This window comes from Lepus europaeus, chromosome 15, assembly GCF_033115175.1.
Source record: "Lepus europaeus isolate LE1 chromosome 15, mLepTim1.pri, whole genome shotgun sequence".
NCBI classification, from domain to species: domain Eukaryota; kingdom Metazoa; phylum Chordata; class Mammalia; order Lagomorpha; family Leporidae; genus Lepus; species Lepus europaeus.
The window spans coordinates 40,756,677-40,780,312 of NC_084841.1; the positions used below are offsets into that span (position 1 = coordinate 40,756,677).

The window sequence follows — 23,636 nt, forward strand, 5'->3', positions numbered from 1 at the left end:
GTTCAAGTCCCAGCTACTCCACTTCTGATACAGCTCTCTGCTATAGCCTGGGAAAGCAGTAGAATATGGCTCAAGTCCTTGGGCCCCCACACCCACATGGGAGACCCAAAAGAAGCTCCTGGCTCCTGGCTTCAGATCAGCACAGCTCCGGCCATTGCAGCCAACTAGGGAGTAAACCAGTGGATGGAAGACCTCTCTCTCTCTCTCTCTCTCACTCTCTGCCTCTCCTTCTCTCTCTGTGTAACTCTGACTTTCAAATAAATAAATAAATATTTTTTTTAAAAAAAGACAGAAATTCCAACCAGTTCTCCAAAGACAGGTTTAATTCTTGAATCAAATAAGGCCATCAACACCTATGTCTCATAGTCCAACCTACTTCTATATCCTATTTCAAATTTCTTTACTATTGTTTATTTGGGGCTTTTATTTACAAATTTCTTTCATTTGAATGCAGAAAGAAAGAGGGGTCCCATCCACAGGCTCAATCCCCAAATGCCCTCAATGGCTGTGACCAGGGTAGGACTGGGACCAAAGCTATACGAGCCAGGAATTCAGCCCACGTCTCCCACGTGAATGGGAGGAACCCAACTACTTGAACATTCACTGCAACTGCTGTAGTAGAAAGCCAGAATCAGAAGCCAGAGACAGGCATTGAACCCAAGCACTTAGATGGTGGACAGGGCCGTCCTAACTGGCAGTTTAACCACAAGGCCAAATACCTACTTCACTAAGATTAATTTCAATTCAATGTCACTTTGATTAATTATAAGGCAGCGCTGCAAATCCCCTTCTGGTATTTCTTAGGGACATTGCTGCATATATCATCTTCTATATGAAGGTCCATTTAGAAATTTCTTTTTTTTTTTTTTTTTTTTTTAATTTTTGACAGGCAGAGTGGACAGTGAGAGAGAGAGAGACAGAGAGAAAGGTCTTCCTTTTGCCGTTGGTTCACCCTCCAATGGCCGCCGTGGTAGCGCGCTGCAGCCGGCGCACCGCGCTGTTCCGATGGCAGGAGCCAGGTGCTTATCCTGGTCTCCCATGGGGTGCAGGGCCCAAACACCTGGGCCATCCTCCACTGCACTCCCTGGCCACAGCAGAGAGCTGGCCTGGAAGAGGGGCAACCAGGACAGGATCGGTGCCCCGACCGGGACTAGAACCCGGTGTGCCGGCGCCGCAAGGCGGAGGATTAGCCTGTTGAGCCACGGCGCCGGCTCATTTAGAAATTTCTTTCAGAACTAGTTGCTAAGGGAAAGATTTGCCCATATAAGAAACTGATGGGTTAATCAATTAATCACTTCGTTTGCTAGGAAAATTAAAATAAAATTTTCACTCAGTTTTCAGAAATTATGTAGAACACAAAGGCTCTTTTGGGTTCTATCATCCTGGGTTTTTACATTCTACATGAATTAATATTTTTCCAGGCCTGTATTTTTAAATTTGTTTATATTTACCCTTACCTCTCCCATATACTCTTGAAGTATAAATTTTCAAAAATATAGGTAGCCCTGTCTTGGTCAGAACTCATCACCAAAGGAGTAAACTTGAACAATATTCACTAGTTTATACTCCTATCTATGAAAATCTTTGGGTTCCAAAAACCATGCCAACTCTACCCCAAATCACATGTTTCCACAAGTCCTCAGTGGGTGTTTACACTCACATGCATCTGTTCCCTTATCAGGCATTGGGCACCACAGGTATGTATTTCTCCTTTCAAGTAACAGTCCAGAGGAGTGTTCACGTCAGCAGAGCAACTTACCCCCTCATGATCATTCTGGAACCTAAGCTGATGGCTGCTCTGCCACTTTAAACACAGGACTTCCAAAGTCGCCCTGAGTGTCAACATCCCATCCACTAAAGATGGTAAAAAAAGGAAAAAGGTGGCTTCATTGCCTGCAACACCAACATTCCATATGAGTACCAGTTCAAGTCCCTGCTGCTTCACTTCCAATCCAGCTCCCTGCTAATGCACTTGGGAAAGCAACAGAAGATGGTCCAAGTACTTGGGCCTATGCCACCCATGTAGGAGTCCTGGATTGAGTTCTTGGCCCCTGGCATCAGCCTGACCCATCACTGGCCATTGTGGCCAATTAGAGAGTGAACCAGCAGATGGAAGATATCTCTGTATGTGTTCATGCATTCTCTCTCTCTCTGTAACTCAACCTTTCAAATAAATAAATAAATATTAAAAGAAAGAAAAAAAGCATAGAAAAACATGCATGGGAGATTTTTACACATCAAACCTAGAGAATTTAGTCACATGACCACACAAAATTTCAAGAGAGGTTGGGAAATGGAGTGCTGCCACATAACAGGGAGAAGGGATTTAAGCTGGTGGTCTTCTCCACAGCATATTTTCTTGTATTCATTTTGCTGTATTAGTGACATATTCTATTTTGCCACAATTATATTCAGCATTTCCCTGACATCTTCAAAAACTGTTTCAAAAGATAAAACATTATTTCATCTCATATATATACCAAAACCCACCCACTCTCTTACTGTTGGATATTTACATTTAGCTTCTTTCCAATTTTTGTGGTTTAATAAAAGAAGTTGAAACACAAATATTATATAACAATATTTGGCAGCTTCTCTAAAATGTCTGAGGATCAATTCCTACAATTACAGGAACTACAGGGTCAAAGGATATATACATTTAAGGAAGGTGCATTCTTCCCATTTCATGTTGTGAGTAGAGTGGGGCCAGGAGAGTGAGGAGTGAGGTAGGATTGTTTAATCACCCTCAGGTAGAATGCAAGAGATTTTCTTCACAATTATCACCCCTCTAGTTGTCAAGATCTCATCAGGATCTAAGAATGTCCCAAGTTCACATAAAATCAGATGGGAACTGGGCCTAGTCTCTCCTAGATAATCCATAGGAGATAGGCTAAGTACTGTGCCTCAAAGATGCTCACAAATGTCATGTTCGCAGCCTGGGTTATGCCTAACAATCACTAAAATGAAAACCAAATGATCCAGAACACTGGCTTTGAGCCCAAATGATTTCCCAGGTGCTAGCAATTGACATACTCAATCTAGTGTAAATTGGAGGCAACTGCATCCCTACCCGCAAAAAAATCTCTCCAGGTCTAGTGCCTCTTCACACTGCCATATACATTTTTAAGTATTCAGCAATGTATAGATATTGGCAAGCAGTTTCAAATCCATTATGAAATGCATTGATCTACAAGTAAATAAGTTAGAAAAATTATAGACCATAGAATAGGTCTCAACAAACAATAGCCCACAAGCCAAGCCTGGTCTGCAGTCTTTGTGAATAAAATTTTATTATAACACAGCCACATGGATTCATTTCCACGCTCTCTGTGGCTGCTGTCTATTACAGCAGTAGAGTTAATTAGTTGTGATAGAGACATTATGGATGGCCTCCAAACTTTAAATATTTACTATCTAGCCTTTCGCAAAAAAGGTTGCTGACCCTCAGTCTAGAATCCACATTGCAACTACTGAACCAGATACTCGGACATTCTACCCCTCTGTTGAGCTTGTTCGGCTTTATATAACTTTCTTCCTTTACTAGTGAACTCCTGGATGACATTAGTGCATTGTTAATGCCTCTGGCTTCCTTAACATCAGACCATTTCCCCTACTTGCCATAATTAAATTTTTAAATTAATTTTCAATTCCTTGCTTAATTTTGGTCCTCAATTTATGTGCCCATGCTGTTTTAGTCACTGAAATTAATCATGAACTTGCTAAGTGGCATGTTTCTCTCTGGAAACGAAGGACACAAGTATTTCTTAATGCATGGTGAGCAGCACTATTGATATTTCTCTTTCTCTTACTCCTAGTAAATATTATGCTGCGTCTGTGTGGTCACAGTCATTTCCATCACAAAAGACTCTACAAATGCAGGATTACCTCATCCCCATAGAAACAAAGGAGAAAGGGAATTAGGCTGAAGGGAAAACTAAAGTAAAACCATCTTTAGGGATATCAAAGGGACTTCGAAATAACAAAGTATATTTCTTTCAAATAAATATGTCCCTTTTCAAGAGACTGTTGTGGCAGAGAAAACTATCTATAGAGTCCTAAAAATTGTCATTCAAGGCAAAGGAAAATAGAGAGGATCCTTAAAATTAAAAATCAATTCAAGAGATTCTAAAATTTAAAATATTTAACTAAATCAAACTAAATAACACCAGAACAAGCACACAGCTATTTAAAAAGCACATGTAAATTTGCAAGATACTTCTGTCTCCTACTTAAACAGCCAGTTAATCACTGTTTTCCAACTGACGTAACAAGGATGTACTTGCGTGTATTATTTACAAGACCAAATACATGATTAATAAAAAGACGCAGTTTAAAATACCCTCTTTTAATGTTTTTGTTATACAAGTGGACCCAGATTTGTGATTAAAACTCGTCAGAGCAGCATGTGAAAAAGTTCTATGAATCATTAGTGATTTCCTGCCTTGCCCCTTTCCAAAGTAACTCATCCTTTCTCCTAACTGAAAACACATAAAAAGTTGACAACTATAAAAAATCATGTAGAGAAAGGCAACTTGCTTTTTTAAAAAAAATTACCTTAATCTTTAATAAAGGTCTTATTACCTAAATGCTCATATGTCACTTAAGTCCTTCCTAGAGGTACAAAAGTGATTTATAATCTAACAGAGATAACTGTAGAAAGAGCCCCTTCTGTTTAAGTGAATGTGGAACCTTTTGCGGACTGTGGAAGTGCTGCTTTTGTTGGCATGCTGACTTTTAAAGGTGAAATAGTCCTCGGTAGCTTTAACTAAAGATTTGTGTGGGGAGAAAAAGAAGGACAGAAGAGTCTCCAGAGACTTCTTTGACCTACAGTGGCCCTACAGCTTGATTAAAGTCAAGGGTTGCTCAGTGAACAAACAATTTTCAAATCTTCACAGAGTGTTGAAAGACAGATCTATTTGCAAGTCTTCATATTCAGGAGTACATCCCAAACTAACATCCATCTTTTTGGCTTTTTTTTTTTCTTCTACAAACTCTGGGAATTGGATATTGAATCCATTTTCTCCCTCCATCCAGCCCTTTCTCGGCATACCCTTTATAAAGTGTAAACAGTACTGGTTTGGGGCAAAAGTATGAAGACAATGTCAGTCTTTGGCCTCCCGGAGCTTCCCTTTCAATATTTCCTTCTTTAACTTCACTCTTTTCCTCAAGGAATCTAGCGCCCCATGCTAGGCCCAAATATGAATTATCTACTGCTGTTTAACAAATTACCCAAAAAGTTAGTAACATAAAACGATAAGCATGTATTACCTTGCACAGTGTCTGTGGGCCAGGAATTTAGACAAGGCTTAGCTTGGTGGTTCTGCCTCAGTATTTCTCTTGTGGTTGATGTCAGCTGAGATTGCTATCATCTGAAGACTTACTTCCCTGAGGCTGGAGAACCCATCTCCAGGATAGCTCACTCACCCAGCTAATTAGCACTGATTGTGGCCAGGAGGCCTCACTTCACCACAAGAGCTCTCCCTATGACCTCACAACATGGTTTCTCCCAAGTGCTCTGGGAGATCTCCCAGAATGCTATGGGGGAGAAAGGCAGAAGTCTCAATGCCCTTTGTGACCTAGCCTTGGGAGTCACCCTTGAGAGTCATCTCCACAATGCCCTGTTGGTTTCAGGGGTAAATTTATTCAACGTTGAGTGTGACAAACAGGAAGCCATTATCACAGGGGCCGTCTTGAAAGTTCCTAAGAGGCCAGGGGTAGGGAATGTCTGGCCTGTGAGCCACATAAGCCCCAAGAAATAATTTGGTATGGCCCTGCTAAGGCAACTGCAGGTAAGAATGAAAATTCAATAAATCGACAGCAGGTTAATTTTTACGTTGTTAATTCTGTATGACCCGTGAGTGATGTTATAAACATCCGAATGGCCCTTGGCAAAAAAAAAAAGATTCCCTACACTTGCTTAGACCCTAACGACCCCAGGCCTTCCACCTTGTCCTGCCTCCCTTTGTTTTGTCCTATCTACATGGTTTTCTCAACCAAAAAGCAAGTACCTTGTGAGTTTATTCTGCTGGTTGCCTATTCTTTACTGCATGGCTTTGCTGACCTGATAAATTTCGTTTTGCTTTTGTGTTCAGAGAATGCTGCAGACACTGCTTCTATCACACATTCTCCTTCATCAGAAAATGAATGAGCCACAGTTTCAACTGAGCACTGACTGTAGTGGAGACAGCTTAGGTAGGGGAAATGCCATTACTACATACAGGTCAGGGGAATGCTATTACTACATACAGGTGGGGGACGTGCCATTAAGTCCTGGAAAATCTCACCATGTGGGCCTGTACCTGTGTCAACAATTCCCTAGTCTGAGTTTGTAGGGACAATTTGGACAATGGGATGATTCTAGTCACAACATGTTTCTAATTCAGCTCTCTGATCAGTCCCTGTATATGCTTTGTGTGTCCTCAGAGCCTAGCAGAGTAAGAACACAATAAACATGAGTTGAATGAAAGAAGAATGGTCCAGACAGACTTGGTTTCTGAATAAACGATATTACTGTTGTTGCTTCAAAGAAACACAAGTGGTATAGCTTCAAGAAACAAGAGCAGAGGACAGGCAAAAGAAAAAAAAAATGTTCAAAACACATTGAATCAAAATAACACAGTTACTATTAGAAGAGAACAATTAGAAGTAGAGCTCTCTGAAATTAAAAGAAAGCCAGGGACGGGATGACTTCATTTGAGTTATGTCTTTGAGATTAAAAATAAAAGAATTACAAACAGTAATTACCAGAGAATGACAATAATAATTTCATTTCATAAACATCTAACTTGGGCCATGTACTGCACTCACATTATCAATACCTCTTTCAACAACCCAACCCTATATTATGGATATGAAGTGCCTTATTCACTAAGGAGAAACAAGAATGAGGCAAATGGCTGAGTGAGAGATCTGGAATTCAAACCTAGGTTTGTCTATCTTCAAAGCACAAACTACTTCTCCAACACTACACTAATTAAGTAGCCCTGTGGGGTGCCCACAACCTGTATCAGAGTGCCTAGTTCAAGTCCCAGCTTGTGCACTTTCAGTCCAGCTTCCTACTAATGAACACCCTGGGAGACAACAGGTGATGATGAATCAAGTACTTGGGTGCCTGGCACCCATATGTGAGTCCCAAATGGAGTTCTAGGCTCATGGCTTCAGCCTGACCCAACTCTGGCTGTTGAAGAGAGGTAGGAAGTACACGCAGAGATAGAAGGCCTTTCTACATCTATCACTCTGTCTCTATTTCTTTGCCTTACAAATGAAAATAAATATTAGGGAACAACAAAAAAACAGTTTGACCTCTTTGGCCCTCTGTCATGTGCCTTGGCTCCTGTGTCCAAGCATCGTCAGACTGGTTCAGGGCCACCGTGGACTTGCCCAATAGGCAGTGTGCCCAATAGGCAGAAACCAAGCCAGAAACTTGCATGGTTCATCCCCGACCATACTGCTTTCTTGAAAACTAGAAAAAATATGATTGGATTAAAACTCACCTTATTGCTGAAGTCTGTAAACTACAGTGCTGTGTAAAATTTGATTGGAGGAAGGAAGAGAAGACTGAAATATTTACATTTCTTTTTTTATCTGAAATATGTCACTACCTGGTGACTGGCTGTGCCATGAGGCCCCCAGCCAGTGAATAAGGTCGGCAGTTACTCTTCCAGAACTGTAGCACACTAAGGCAATAGCCAATATCCAGGTGTGACTATAGCCTGGATTACATTTCTTTAAGAGCAATGAGCTACATTTACTTTTCTCTCCATTCGTGTATAGATATATCCAAAGGGCTGAGCTTTCTGTATACCATCTTTTTTAAAAGATGTATTTATTTATTTGAAAGAGTAACAGAGAGGTAGAGGCAGAGAAAGAGGTCTTCCATCCACTGGTTCACTCCCTCAGATGGCTGCAATGGCCGGAGCTGTGCCAATCCAAAGGCAGGATCCAAGAGCTTCTTCCCAGTCTCCCACGCGGGTGCAGGGGCCCAAGGACTTGGGCCGTCTTCTACTGCTTTCCCAGGCCGTAGCAGAGAGCTGGATCAGAAGAGGAGCAGCTGGGACTAGAAATGACACCCATATGGGATGTCGGCACTGCAGGCGGTGGCTTTACCCGCTATGTCACAGTGCCAGCTCCTTCTGGATACCATTTTTTACATTGCGTAACAACATTCATCTCTATATGACAGGTCTAAGCTGCATTAAAAGATTTTAATGAGAAGTAGAAGAAAAGGAACTATACTCCAGGCTGACATGTGGCTACCAAGCATACAACTCCAAGGGGGAAAAAGATCATCTACCAACTACAGATTTAGATTTTAAGAATGCAGGAAACATAATGTACTGAACACTATCATTTGATTACTCAGTGCTGAATGACACTAAAATGCTGAAGAAAGGAAAAGGAGAAAAAAAACGAAGAAATTCTCTCCAAGTGGATTACCAATGTATTTGCAAACTAATCCTCCAAGGCAATGAGGAAGAAAGAGTAACATTTGATTTCCTAAAATTTCATAACAAACTTCTGAGTGTGTTTCAATTCTCTTCTATGCATGTCATGGAGAACTTGTTTTAAAACTCAAAGTATCTAAACTTTTAGTAACTTCTTTTTTTTTTTTTATTTCATAAATGTGAATTTACAAAGTGCAACTTTTGTATTGTTGTGGCTTCCCCCCCCAACCTCCCTCCCTCCCGTGGCCCTCCCCTCTCCCTCTCCCTCTCCCATCCCGCCCTTTATCGAGTTTCATTTTCAATTACCTTCTTATACTGAAGATCAACTTAGTATATACTAAGCAAGGATTTCAACAGGCTGCACTCACACAACCGCACAAGGTATAGGGTATTGTTCGACTAGTAGTGTTTTTAAGTTTCATAGTAAAACACATTAAGGACAGAGATCCTACGAGGGGAGGATGTACCCAGTGACTCCTGTTGTTGATTTAACAATTGGCACTCTTATTTATGACATCAGCAATCACCCGAGACTCTTGCTATGAGCTGTCTAGGCTATGGTTCTACATTTCATCTTTGCCATGGCATTGCGGAGGATGCAAGAAGTCTAAAATGTGCCTCTTTCTTTGACAACAGCAGTTCTCAAATTTGAGCACACATCCAAATCATCTGGAGAGACTGTTAATTAAAACGCAAAGTGCTTGTCCCTGCTCTGTCTGACTGAGGAGGTCTAAGTAGAAGCCTACATAAAGTACAGCTCTAAGGGCTGACGTTGTAGTGTGACGGGTAAAGCTTCCGCCTATGGTGCCAGCATCCTAAATATGCACCTGTTTGAATCCCAACTGCCCCACTTCAGATCTAATCCCGCTAATGCACCTGGGAAAGCAGCAGAAGATGGCCCAAGTGCTTGGGCCCCTGCACACACATAGGAGACCTGGAAGAAGCTCCTGGCTCCTGACTCCTGGCTTGGGATTAAAAGGCAAGAGAGGGTAGAGGTTTGCCTCAACAGTCAAAATGCTACTTGGGACACCCACATCCCATATTCCGTATCGGAGTTCCTGGGTTCGAGTCTTAGCTCTGCTCTCTATTCCAAATTCCTGCTAATGCATACCTTGGGAGGTAGCAGATGATGATTCAAGTAGTTGAGTCCCTGCCACTCACATGGGAGAGCCAGACTGAGTACCTGAATAGTGCCCAGTTGTTGCAGGCATTTGGGGAGTGAACCAGAAGATGGGAGATTTCTTTCTCCTCCTCTCTTTCTGCCTTTCAAAATAAATACATTTTAAAAATAAATAAAAGACAACAGTGTGCACATTTGACTGGTGCAGCAAGAGACTGGAAGGAGGAAGCCACTAGCTAGTAAACGCTGCCATCCGGGCTTCAGGTGATAAAAGCCTGAGAGAAAGGAAGGCAATGTAAATCACAGTGGAGAGACCACTGGAACAGCTAGAGAACTTGATCTCCACCTGACACAGAAGGACAGGGGGAAGTCAAGGTTGACTGAGGTTCTGAACCCTGTGCCTGGGAGGGATACTATAACAAAACATGTCACTCTGCTGGACCGTGCCCAACGATTTCTGCTGACAATATAATATCAGAAGGTACTGACTTCCAAGGAGGAATGGGAGAGTCTATTTTGGCAAGTTTCAAACCTTCCCTAATCTTACAGGGTCAGGATTTCAAGGCTGAATCTCATTTGTGTCCAAACCTATTTAAACTCTTTAAGAAGTGATTTCCTGTTTTAGAGAGGAAAAAAATGTATATTTTTAAAATTATTCAAAGGGCTTAAATACTTCTTAGACATCAAACAACTCAAGAAATAATATTTTGATGATTTAAGTAAAATTAATAAAAAACATATGGATTGAATTTCCTTTCAAATACACATCATGTTTAGAAAGTAAGGGTAAGGCTGCTTCAAAAATGAGTTTCTCTTTTATCAAACCTAAAATGGCTGAAAACTCTTCAAACATTCAAAATCTAGCCAGACATATCCTACCCTGGTTGCTGTGCTATTGAATATCAGAATCTTTTGGGCAATTTTACCCTTTTAGTCAATGAATCATGACATTGGTTTCCAATAGACATAATATTTATGGACTGTTTTGACATATATATCTGCAGAATAAAACCATGCAGTTGAATCAGTTGAATGCTCCTATGAGAGCTTCCATACACATCCATGAGTGCCCATTCTGTCAGTAACCTATGATTATGATCATGGCTTTCACATTTGGCAAGACAGCCTGTTCTGAGTAAATCCTTCTCCCTGAAGAGCCATGGGACAGCTGACTAGCTTGTTAGCTGCGGTTCATTTGCACCACCCCAGCCTATACACATACACACAGCAGCAGCAGGAGCAGCAGCAGAAACAGCAAATTGCTGGTGTTATAATGCAGCAGGTTAAGCCACTGCTTGTGACAACTGTATCCCCTACCAGAGTGCTGGTTCAAGTCCTGGCTGCTCTACTTCCAGTCCAGCTGCCTGCTAAAGCTCCTGGGAAAGCAGTGGAAGATGGGGCCCCTATCACACTCCTGGGAGAACCGAATGGAGTTCCTGGCACCAAGCTTCAGGCTGGCCCCACCAATTGAAGCCATTTGGGGAGTAAATCACCAGATGAAAGATGTCTTTCTCTCCCTCCCTCCCTCTCTCTCTCTCTCTCTGTCTCTCTCTTCCTCTCTGTCACCCTGTCTTTCAAATAAATAAATATACAAGTTGTTTTTAATTGCATGGCTTTTGTGTCTTATTACCTTATACTTTCTGATTTGTTCTCCCTTTAGCACAAATTCCATTACATTCATCTTAGACCTTGGCCTTACCCAGATCCTATAACTTACCTTCCCTACTCCTAATCTCCCCTTCCTGATTCTTCTATTGTACTCCCTCACAGCCCTGATCCTCATCTGCAAAAGTAGATAATGTTGGGTTATTCACAAGATAAACAAATCCATAATTTATTCATACCTGAGGAGAAGGAACCTTATGGGTCACTTAGTTCAGCCCCCTTGTTATCGGCCAAGTGAAGAGAACTCCCATTGGGACATAGCTGGTCAGTAGCCAAGCCAGGCTTAGAGTGCAAGTTTCCTGATTTCCTATCCAATTTTTTCCCATTACACCACACTATTTCTTGGACACCTGCTTTTTACAAGTGACTGCATGACTCCCAAGTGACTGTCCTTTTCTATAAAACAAAAAGGAACCATTTCCCTGACTTATTGTTCATCACTTTGCTCCCAACTTTCTGTAAAACTACTTCAGCAAAAATATTTATGGTCAGCCTTCCTAGAGGATACCATAGGCAAGGAAGATAGCATTGGTCGGAAGAGTACCTCCATGGTGTTTATATCATGGATCATGATTTACTATTGCTGACTCAACCAGTGTCTGTAGCCAGATCTCATCAACACAGTTTAGGGCAGTGGTTCACAAATTGGAGTGATTTTCAGTACCCAGAGAATATTTATCAAAATCTGAAGACATTTTTTGTTTCCACAACAGGGGATACTATTGGCAGCCAGTGGGTGGAGCTCAGAGATGTTGCTAAACCTCTTTAATGCATGGAATAACTACCACACCCCCATATAACAAAGAATTATGTCCCCAAATAGCAAAGAGCTGAGCTTGTGGGTCATGATGTAGTACATGAGCTGTTGTAGACATCAAACAAGAATTGCAGTATTGTCTTTAGAGTCAAGGGTAGCAGCCAGACCCTTCTGCATTGGAGCACTCTGTGTCATGCTCTGTACCAGGTACTACTGCCAGATTTTCAATCTGATCATCTTTCTGCCTGGATATTAGAAACAGAGAATACTGTAGCCCTGCAAAGTTCTAGACATAAAGAAAGATAGTCTTCAGCAAGATACATTCCTGGGCATGCTACATTACAGTCAGATAAAACGCTGCACCCACTGGAGAGTATGAAGTGTCTTACCCATTCATGGGATGAACAACAGCAATTTGGACCTGATAAAGAACTTTCAAAAGATGAATGCTGTGTCGGTGCCATGAAGCCATCCAAGAATAACTAGACAGGAATCTGTAAAGAATACTTTGCAAAGTGAAAAATGGCCACATGGTTTCTTTTGTTGTTGTTGTTGTTGTTGTTCTGCCAAGTGAAAAGCAAACTATGCTTTAAATATTTCAAGAAAGAAAAAGCTCCCTTTGATACCTCTTATTCCCTTTCACCAAAATGTCATCTTGTGAGGCTGGGTGCTATCCGGGATGTATCAAAAGCCTCTTTTATCAGTGTTATTTCTACTTTGAACACATTCCTTTAATTTAAGTCAGTATGACTGGTTTGTATTAAACTATTGGAAATGTTCTTGGGTTTCAGTCTGATAGTAAATCCATAAAAAAGCAAATGGCTTTTCCATTTCCGGGAAATCTAATTAAATGTTGTGAAACAAATGTGCTCTGGTGTGGTATAGAATGGAATAATGTTGAAGAATAAATACTGAATTTCTGTTATTCAGTAAGCTCTTTGAACTCTGGAGAATGTGAGAAAAACACCTTCCCAAGGTAGGGGATCTGGAAACACAGAGATAAGGAATGACAAATGCGCCCTCAAAACTACTCCAGATTCTCCACACTCTAGAAACCTAAATCAAATTAAGGAAAACCTCCTCTACAGGCTCAGGTAAAAGATCTCTCTAAGCAGGGGCCATAGTTTGTATCTGAGGGATTTTCTCTCCCCTGTAGGCCCTACCAGAATCCTCAAGTGAGAAAATGTGTGTGGGGGTGTGTGTGTCTGGGGCTTTTATCTCCTGCACCCTTCCCCCACCACCACCACTTCACACTCAGTCCAACTTGGTGTTGGTGGATCCCGCCACAAGATGGCGGTCATAGTTTATCTTTGTTTTCAGCATCTATTTTTGACAAGATATTTGTGAGGTTCAGTGGCGGTGCCATTGGGGTGTCTTTGGAAATGTATATAGTGTTGTAGTGTCCATCACCTTAGTGCCTTTCTTCCCAACCTACCTATCGTCTAAACAAAGCATGGTACTTGCTATGTAAACACAGCCTCATGGCAAGGTCTCTCCTAACCAGAGGGCTGCTTATAAACCCATTCTATAACTGAAATTCAATGCCCATCAGTGACATTTATATTTTTACAGAAATAATATCCCTGTGCCTTATGGCTCACAATTTACAAGCTATTGCACATGCTATTGTATTTCATGCTTTATCACATTTCTGACACCCTTCCCCCACCTAGAGGGGCTTTACTGAGTGCACAGCGCTGGGATGCAGGCATTTTGTGTCTTTCTGTGCTGGCTTGACCAGGAATCCTGGCCACCCCTTATCTACTTTTTGGCCTATTTCACTAAGATTGTGCTTTAAAAGATATATGACTACCTACCCTCCTGCCAACCTAAATCCCTGGGGATTTCATTCTCAGTAAATTTGAACCTCTCGCCCTGCTTTCCACTTGAAAAAGAAAATTAATTATCAGTGACTTTTGTACAAGTAAGTTGAGTTTTATAGTTTTCCATAAAGATACCCAAACATCAGCCCTGATCCTGAACAGCAGTGAGGCAATTACTAGCCTACTAATTCACTCAAGTCTCTATGGTTCTCCTTAAGAAAGTGCGGCACTAGTGTGTTAAATCATGTCCCTGATTCAGCTGGCAAATAGAGACCTCAGATCTCCGACAAATAGAGATCTGGCAAATAGAGACCTCAGGAGTGTGGGCCTCTCCTCCTTGCCTAAGTAACATCCAAGTCACATCCTGTCTAGTCCTTTCTCATAATGCCACTTGGCTCTGCTGTGTCTGTGTGACTCTGTCTGTGTGCGTCTGAGTGTAGCTGCTTGAATGTGCACAGCAGGAGGTCATAGAAGTTGTCAAAGCGTTCTGATCTAGTTGAAGGAGGGCAGCATTGCAATTAAACACTAAAAGGCACTAAGTGTTGAAATACTAAATTACCTGAAAGAATCTTTGTTCGTAGTTCCCTGGTCTTCAGAATTAGTTCCATGAGCGATAATTTCTAACTTAAATTTGTAAAGAGCCAAATTTACAGATAGAACAGTAAGCTGAAAAATAGCAGCATTCAATAAATTGTATTTAACACTGGAGAAATGAAATTTCACGCTCTTTGCAAACTTTCTTCCTCTAAAATGATTGATAAGCAACCCCACAATCCAATATTCTTATGCATGCAATTTGTGTCATGTGACATCTATAACATTTTTACTGCACTTATTTTCTTTGCAAGTCTGCCTTCCTTCTCACCATCCCATGGGTACGAGGGCAGGGACTCGATATTGTACAACTACAAAGTCCCAACACCTAGCACAATGCTGTATAAAGCCATTGGGTGATAAATGCTTGTTGACTGAATTGAACAATTGACTCTGAAGAGTTCTGCTAAATTCAGTGTTGGAATCCCATATGGGTGCCGGTTCCTGTCCTGGCTGCTCCACTTCTGATCCAGCTCTCTGCTATGGCCTGGGAAAGCAGTGGAAAATGGCCCAAGTCCTTGGGCCTCTGTACCTGCTAAATTAAAAAAATGAAAGTTTATAGACTGGGCAGTGATATCGTCAAACATAAAACATTTTGAAACTCATTGGGGTGTTCAGCCTCACCACTAACACAGTGGTTAAGATACCAGCATCATATATTGGAACACCTGGGTTTGATTCCTGGCTCTGGCTTCTGATTCCAGCAGATGCAGACTCTCAGGAAGTGGTGAGGACTAAGTGTTTGGGTTCTTGCCATTCACGTGGGATTGAGATCCACCTCCCAGCTTCAGCCTCCCAGCCCTAGCCACTGTGGGCTTTCAAAGAGGGAACCAGAAAATGGGAGCACCTTTCTCTCTCTCTCTCTCGCTCTCGCTCTCGCTCTCTCTCTCAAATAATAAAACTAAACAGATAAATAAAAACCAAAGTTTCTGTGTAAAGTACCTTCTGTTGACAGTATGACTGAGAAAAAGATCATTAACTCTCTATATTAGAGAAATACAAACCAAAGCAATAATGAAATATTTTTCCACCGTCAGATGACTTTTAGTTTAATAACTATTTAAATATTAAGTCTTGACAAATGGAAACAAGCATGCTCAAATAGTGTAAATTGATTTGACTATATTTACCAAAATCTAAAATGTAAAAATGTGAGAAAGGCATTTGGCATGATGTTAACCACTTGGGATGCCCACGTCCCATGGGGGAGTACCTGATTTCAGTCCCAGCTCCTCTGCTTCTGATCCAGTCTCCTGTTATTGTACATCCTGGCAGGCAGCAGATGATGGCTCAAGCATTTGTGTCCCTGTCACCCACATGTGACACTTAGATTGAGTTTCAGGGTTCTGGTTTTGGCCTGGCCCAGACCAAGACCAAGCTGTTTCAGGCATTTAGGGAGTGAACTAGAGGATTAAAGATCTCTATCTCTCCTTTTCTCCCTCTCAGCCTTTCAAATAAAATTAAAATGTATGTACAAGTATGCAAACCCTTTGATCCACAATTCCTCTTTGAGAAATCCACATAGGAGTAAACTCAACATGTGCATAAAAGTAGGAGGTTCAATAAAGCCTAGTTTTCACACTCCTGGGAATTTATCTCAAGGAAATTAAATTAGCATATGAAAGAGTTATCTGTACCCCCATGTTTATTGTAGCTCAATTCACAATAGCTAAGACATGGAATTGACCCAAATGCCCATCAACTGAAGACTGGATAAAGAAATTATGGAATATGTACACTATGGAAGACTACACAGTGGTTAAAAAAATGTAATCTGGTAATTTACAACAAAATGGATGTATATGGAAAACATCATACTTAGTGAAATAAGTCTCAAAGGGACAAATACCACATGTTCTCCCTGACCTGTGATAACCAATAGAGCACCTAAAAGGCAATCTGTAGAAGTGAAATTGATACTTTGAGAAGCAATAACTTGAATAGCCCTTGTCTTAACTGTTGAGGGACAGTTTTTTTTTTGTGTATATATATATATACACACATATATACTATTTGTTGAACTGTTTACTTAACATAGAGTTAAACATATGTGTATAAATTCAATTGAAAATAGATCTCAGTAAAAAATAAGAGTGGGAATAGAAGGAAGGAAGAAGAGAAGTGGGAGTATGGGTGCGAGGGTGGGCACAGTGGGAAGAATCACCACATTCCTAAAGTTGTAATTATGAAGTGTATGAAGCTTGTAACTGTAAAACTGTATAGTTCTGTATATATTCCTATGGACTTACTTCTAAGAATACAGTTTAAAAACTTGCCATGGCATCCCAAATCCCTTTAGGCTGGATGGTAAAAATACCATCTTAGGTGTTAAAGTAATCTAATGGATAGGATTAAGTGTCTGATAATAGTAATAGATAGAATTTAAAATGAGTGGATGCTCTAACATGGGAAGCAGTATGCACAGCACTCATAGAATGACAATCACTTTAAATAGCACTCTGACCTCAGAATCAGTCCTTAAGGCATTCTAGTCTGGCTGAAAAGCCCACAAGAACATTTCATGCATGGAAAGCCAAGACACTGTGGCAAAAAAATGACTTACATGAAGGATCTCTGTGGGTGAGGCCCCAGTGGAAAGAAGTGGTCATCAAAGAAGGAGGTACTTTTCTCTGAAGGGGGAGAGAACTTTGCTTATGGCCTTGTCTAAATACTGATGGAATTTATGGATTCAAAAAGCTTTCATAGCTTAGGCAGCTCATGTCAAGAGCCTCGGGTGATCACTGACATCATACATAAGAGTGTTAATTGTTAAATTAACAACAGGAGTCACTGTGCACTAACTACCCATGCAAGACCTCTGTCCTCAAAGAGTTGTATTATAATTATGTCTAAGTGCTTACAAAAGATGTGTCATTCTTGGGTGCTTCTTTAAAGTTAATTAAGTTTCTAAAATAAAAAAGAAAAAAGATGTGAAATTAACTTCAAGATGCAATGACTTTGAACAGCCCTTGTCTAGACTGTTGAGGAACAGTTTTTTTGTTGCCGTTGTTTTCATGCAAATTGTTGAACTCTTTATTTAGTATAGAGTTGTTCTTCTGTGTATAAAGTTAATCAAAATTGGATCTTGGTGGAGAATAGGGATGGGAGAGGGAGGAGGAGGAAGGGTGAGAGAGTGGGTGAAAGGTCAGGTATGGTGGGAAGAATCACTAGATTCCTAAAGTTGTACTTATGAAATGCATGAAGTTTGTATTCCTTAAATAAAAGGTTTCTTTGAGGGGAAAATCAATTAAAAATAAAGCATGGTTTGTTATTGAACAAAATGGAGAAAACAAATGTCCATTAATAAAGAAATGGTAAATAAATGAGAATGCATCCATATTATGAATCACTGAGACAGCATTTTTTAAATGAGGTAGACTTCTCACTCATTTCAAAAGGCTTCTGAGTCTCACTAAGTAGAAGAGCATGTTGCAAGTTCCCCTTTTTCTTTCTCTGGCGTGTGTGTGCACACATCCATGTGTATATATATGTGAAATAGACTTACTAAAAAGAGCCTCAAACTGGACACAAAGGAAGGGGCATTATAGCAATTCAAACAATGTCAGGCTCAATATGTTATTCTTCTTTTCATTAAAGCGTCCCACAGGATCTGTTTACCAATCACTTTGTCTCCTATCATGGCTGTAGCCTCTTGCCTACACAGTGGTATAGCTGTCTTTCCATTTTGTTTAAAACAAAGTGGATGTACTTAAATATGTTATAGTGAAATTCAATTATCTTCTTTTCCTTGTCTTTGTCATTTACTTTTCTGTTTGTGTAAATTAGTTGATTGTGATCTTTCTCCTTAGATTAATTCAGCCCATGACAGTGGCTGGGAATATTCAATATGGCTGAATAAGTGGATGGATAAATGAGCAAACACAGGCCCGCGCTGTGGCTCAATAGGCTAATCCTCCGCCTTGAGGCACTGGCACACCAGATTCTAGTCCCGGTCGGGGGGCCGGATTCTATCCCGGTTGCCCCTCTTCCAGGCCAGCTCTCTGCTATGGCCCGGGAGTGCAGTGGAGGATGGCCCAAGTGCTTGGGCCCTGCACCCCATAGGAGACCAGGAGAAGCACCTGGCTCCTGCCTTCGGATCAGCGCAGCGCACCAGCCGTGGCAGCCATTCGAGGGTGAACCAACAGCAAAGGAAGACCTTTCTCTCTGTCTCTATCTCTCACTGTCCACTCTGCCTGTAAAAAAAAAAAAAAAAAAAAATGAGCAAACACAGGCCCCCATTTTGTCTTAGCTGCCAGAATCTCCCCAGGTGTTAGCTGAAGGTAGGTTTTATACCTCAGCAAAGAGAATGAGAAGGAGGGATTTGTATTCTAATAACAAATTATGAAAGACAGAAAGAAAATAATTTTATCATGTGATTGTGTTGGTTACACACCCTCAGTAAAATATTCATTGAATGAATAATAAATCTCTGGTGCAAGAATTTATATGAAGGTGGTATTTAGAGAGGAGAGGCCTTTGCTGAACCTTAAAACCAATTATTCAAACAGTTCAGGAAGATACGTAAGAGAAAGTTTAAAAACTACTAACAATCCACCACTTTTACTCCCACCTTTCTTATTTTTTTTTTACATAAGTAATGTATAAATACATTCTTGTTTTAGATTCAAAACATGGAGATTTTTTTTTAATCAACAAAAGCTAAACACCTCTTACTGCTCCTATTCCCACTCCCTTTCCAGAGGAAACTTCCAGTTGGCTGGGAAGCTTTTCCAACACCCCTCCCTCTATGCATTTTACAGCTTTGTATGAACACACACTCATATTTTTGTTGTTGTCATTGGCCTGATCTACAAGAGGAAGATGTCCCCAAGGAAATGACTAAGTGGAGATCCCACATTTGAACCTTATTGTTGGAAGACCACTGTTGGGCAACTAGTGCTGTTTAAATAACTCCTGAAATTCGTATATCTAGGAATCATGCAAAATGAAGGCAAATGTATATATGATTTCCTTCTACCCTGTTAGAAAATTGGTATTGCGACCTTCATCCTCAGCACCTTGGTCTTTTACATGCTTAAAAAAGAGTATTTCATGGTGGACAGAAATATATAAGTGAAATAGAAATTGAGATTGATTGAGAGGCCTAGAGTTGGCGATAGAGGAAACAAATATCAAGAGAGAAATTTGGAAGAAGGGAAATAGGAGCCCAGTTAGGTGACTAGTAACCAGGGGAAAGAAGTAGCAGCTGAGGGTTGATATATAAAACAGTAGGCAGAATATGATGGATATTTAGCAGGAAAGGCAAAGAGGACTTGGTGAGAAATGAGGTAAGGAAAGGATATGTCAAGGTTAAAGCCCAGAGAGTCCTGGGTGACCAAATGAATGGTGGTGACTTTCACCAAACACAGGGCACTGATAAAGAAGCACTGGGGCTGGACAACAGGCATTGGACCTCTTGACAGTCTTCAATATGTCATAATCAAATGGTCTATAAAATGTCCAACTAAAGATGCTAAGTAGAGCTCATAAGAGCCACGTAGGCTGGAAATACAAGCACAGGCATCACTGATGTTTAGACATGTGGCTGATGTCAAGTGGAGCAGACAGGTGCCAAATAGAAACAGAAATGAGTGGTGGTCAATGACAAAATTACCCAGTTAGAACAGGACCAGACCTGGTAACCATAAAGTCCATGGAGACAAGGCCCAACTGCCCTCTAGTGGAATTCAAGCCATTTGAACAGCCACAATCAGAAAGACATAGAGCTGATTTTCAGGTCTTTGAGCAGGAGCACTGCAGGCTCACAGAGGAGGAAACATTACCTCAAGGCAGGACACTTACCTCCCTCCAGAAGGCTCTCAATAAAATGAGATATCTCTAGTAATGGATTTTTTTCAAAATATAGCTAATTATTATAAGTCATTTTTTCTTTTTTTTAAACTTTTATTTAGTAAATATAAATTTCCAAAGTATAGTTTATGGATTACAATGGCTTCCCCCCCCCCCATAACTTTCCTCCCACCCGCAACACTTCCATCTCCCGCTCCCTCTCCCATTCCATTCACATCAAGATTCATTTTCAATCATCATTATATACAGAAGATCAATTTAGTATATATTAAGTAAAGATTTCATCAGTTTGCACCCACACAGAACATAAAGTGTAAAATACTGTTTCAGTACTAGTCATTTTGAAATATTCATCCACAATCCCTTTTCTATAATTCAAACTTCTAAAAATTCCCTAAAAAAATAAAAATAAAAAAAAACCACAAAATTATTTTCTTCCTAAACCCAGTTAATGGAAAAACTACTTGACATGAACTCATTTGGAGGCAAAATCTGACCTGAGTTTCCATGATGCTTTTGTACTCTTCATGTATCCCCCTTACTGGGAACACCACACTTTTCATGACAAAAACTTGACTGACCAGATGAAGGTGTTATACAATATGATAGATGTAGCTTATTGCATTTCTAAAACTCTAATATCTCTTGCAAATATCTCAAATCTAGCAATGCTAAGTCTCAAGTGTATGCAGTTTTCAGCTCAAAAACTGGGCAGATAATCAGCAGCAGAATATATCCGATCATTTTAACTTTTAATCATAGGAATGTTCAAAAAGGGAACTTATCCCTGCATCATGTAAACAAATGAACAAAATTCAGACTCAAGTAATCTAAAATTGAACAGCAGAGCAATAGGGAAATCTCAGCAAAAGGCATAAGCAGATGCTAAGCAGAAGCCATTCAATGAACAGCCACTGCCCTGACGTGTGTGTGTGTGTGTTATGTGTGTTCACATGTACACACCTGCATGTACATCATGCCTATGAATCAGGAGACATAGACTGTAGGTGCCTCCTCTCTCCCTGCTGTGGTGCCTCCAGGAAGCATACAATGCAGTGGACTTAGTAAGACCTGAGCTCCTGTATCTAGTTCTCTTTTTCACAGATATCTTAAAAAATTGGGATCATAAAATCTAAATGAAGATTCTATATAATATTTTTCCCTTTAAAAAGTACATATAAATAGTAATAAGCATTTTCCACTAAAACCATGCCAAGAACAAAATACTCTGTGCTCTGAAAGGGCCCTCACTACTTATTATGGAAAAAATCTGATAGTCTCATTCCTTGTGCTCTTCCGATAGTTTCATGGCCCAAGGCCAGAAGCAAGTCAGGACAGAAATAGTGTCAAAAATTTTTATTTTATCTTTGTCTTCTAAAAACAGAAAAAAAAGTGCAGGATTCTTTCTCACAAAAAGCAATTTTTTAATATAATTTAGAATTAGAGACTTTTATGTGATGTTGATTCATTAATTAACCACATACTTATTGTGCAGCTACTAGGCACTACGCATTGTCTTCAATAGGATGCAAGGCAAAGTCCTCCTAAGTTGTGTGGAGAGGAAAGAAGCCAGATGGCATTACCCCCACCTGACAGCTACAGAAATAAGATTGGGAAGGATCTATATGTCCATATAAAGGAAATAGGAGCATATGTTGCCTCCATGCCCTGTGCTCTTAGTCTATATCTATTAACCCATTTGCTCACAGCAATACACTCCCAAAGGCCAAAGCAGACATCAAAGAAGGCCCAGAAAAGTTGCAAATACAAGCAAATGAGAAAGTCACAGAGCCAGCCAGAACACACACAGCCGTGTTCCAGAGTGAGAGGAACAACACAATGGACCCAAACAAAGAAGCCAAAGGGGAGGGTTTGGGGGAAGGATTGTGATCCCATAGCCAGACACACCAAATCCAAATCTGGATTATTTTTAAATCTGCTCCTAGGATGGATAGGGTGGTAATATTCATTTGTGGTGAGTATATTTATTATGATTTTCCTCCAGGGCTTGCCTTAAGATGAACATTTGAGAAGAGTCTTCTACTGAAAAATAGGAAGTAATCCCAAGAACAACACACCTTGATTTTCACCGAGTCCCTTTTTCCTTGCCAAGAATCTCAGAGCACTTTGGAGGGCACCCGATTTCCAACGAGCAGTAGCTGGATAGGAGGCGCTTCCAGAGCCTCTTGGAATTTCCTGAAGGGAGATAAAGGCGGCGAAGGGGTCATCAAAGGCCAGACACACTGCGTAAAGTCTGTATTCCTGCATGTTTTGCAGACAGGTATGGGAAGAGCTAGAGATGTTACAGTTCTGTAAGCTTTTGGCTCCCAGGGGATTGTGATGGGCCAAAAATTCAGGTAAACAAAATACCAGCTGAAAACTCCTCTACAAGAATGCTTTGGAATATCACACCTGGATTTTGGCTCCACGCCACCACAAACAGAGTATGTGGGCTTACTGGCATTGAAACAAGAATATCCGTGGGAGAAATCAGGGGAGTCGATGGCTTAGGGGCCTGATAATGGGCTATGTTTTGCCTCTTATCTTCTGGCCCATAGTCAGCCCAGGTGGAAAGTGACTAAAAATGGCTACCTCACTGTGGCCTCTGGGCTTGGTCCTTTCTACCTGGTAAACAAGGATCTACCTCCATCAAACAAAAGACCCAAAAGAGAAACTTGGAGCAACTGTCTAACAGATCTGCCAAGAACTCGATGGGCCATAAAAGAAAAGAAAAGAAAAGAAAATAGTAATAGTAATAAACCAAGAGAAGAAAAGAAAGAAAAATTGGGGAAAGGGAGGATGGTGGGGGATTAGGCCTCCTTGCCTTAACAGGTGGCTGGGAGCTGGCACAAAAGCTGCTCTCGTGGAAAGCCCATGTGGGTCTTGAAGAAGGGCTTTTGTAAAGAAGCAGTCAGTCGGGGCCTGAGAAAGTCAGTTAATTACAACACAGAGGGCAATGTCTCAGCCTCATGTCACTCGCAGACAGGATTTACACAGTGCTAGCGTTAATTGAATACCTCACCAGTACATTAATGGTGGACGTCCTCTCATCAACGTGTCCATTAACCTGTCCTTCGTTTCCAGCCTCCGGGGCCACAGCCAGCTTTTCAGATCAGCATCTCTCAACCTCCATGCTGTTGCCATTTTGAACAGGATGATTCTTGGTGGCTGCACTGTGCGCTGTTGGACAGCATGCCTGGCCTACCCACTAGATGAGAGTAGCAACCTCCATCTCCCCAGACCTCAGAACAACCCAAAATGTCTCCAGAAATTGCCGAATAGCCCTGAAGGACAAAAGTACCCTCAGTTAAGCATCGCTGTCTGAGGAGAGACCAACTGGGATGTTTGAAAGAGCATGAACCCTGAGGCCAGCAGACCTGGGTGTAGGTCCTAATCTCACCTCCCGTCTTCACAACTTGGGC

The 23,636-nt window shown here is 40.9% G+C and overlaps 1 non-coding gene and 1 pseudogene across 1 annotated transcript; both read right to left on the reverse strand.

Annotated features, from left to right (window-relative positions):
• The window catches only part of LOC133774280 (actin-related protein 2/3 complex subunit 2-like), a 40,504-nt pseudogene extending 18,022 nt beyond the window's left edge, over positions 1-22,482 (reverse strand).
• LOC133774734 (small nucleolar RNA SNORA3/SNORA45 family) lies at positions 7,590-7,718 on the reverse strand. Its single transcript, XR_009868132.1, has one exon. It is a non-coding gene; the product is annotated as a small nucleolar RNA SNORA3/SNORA45 family (small nucleolar RNA).
• Positions 22,483-23,636: the final 1,154 nt, after the last annotated feature.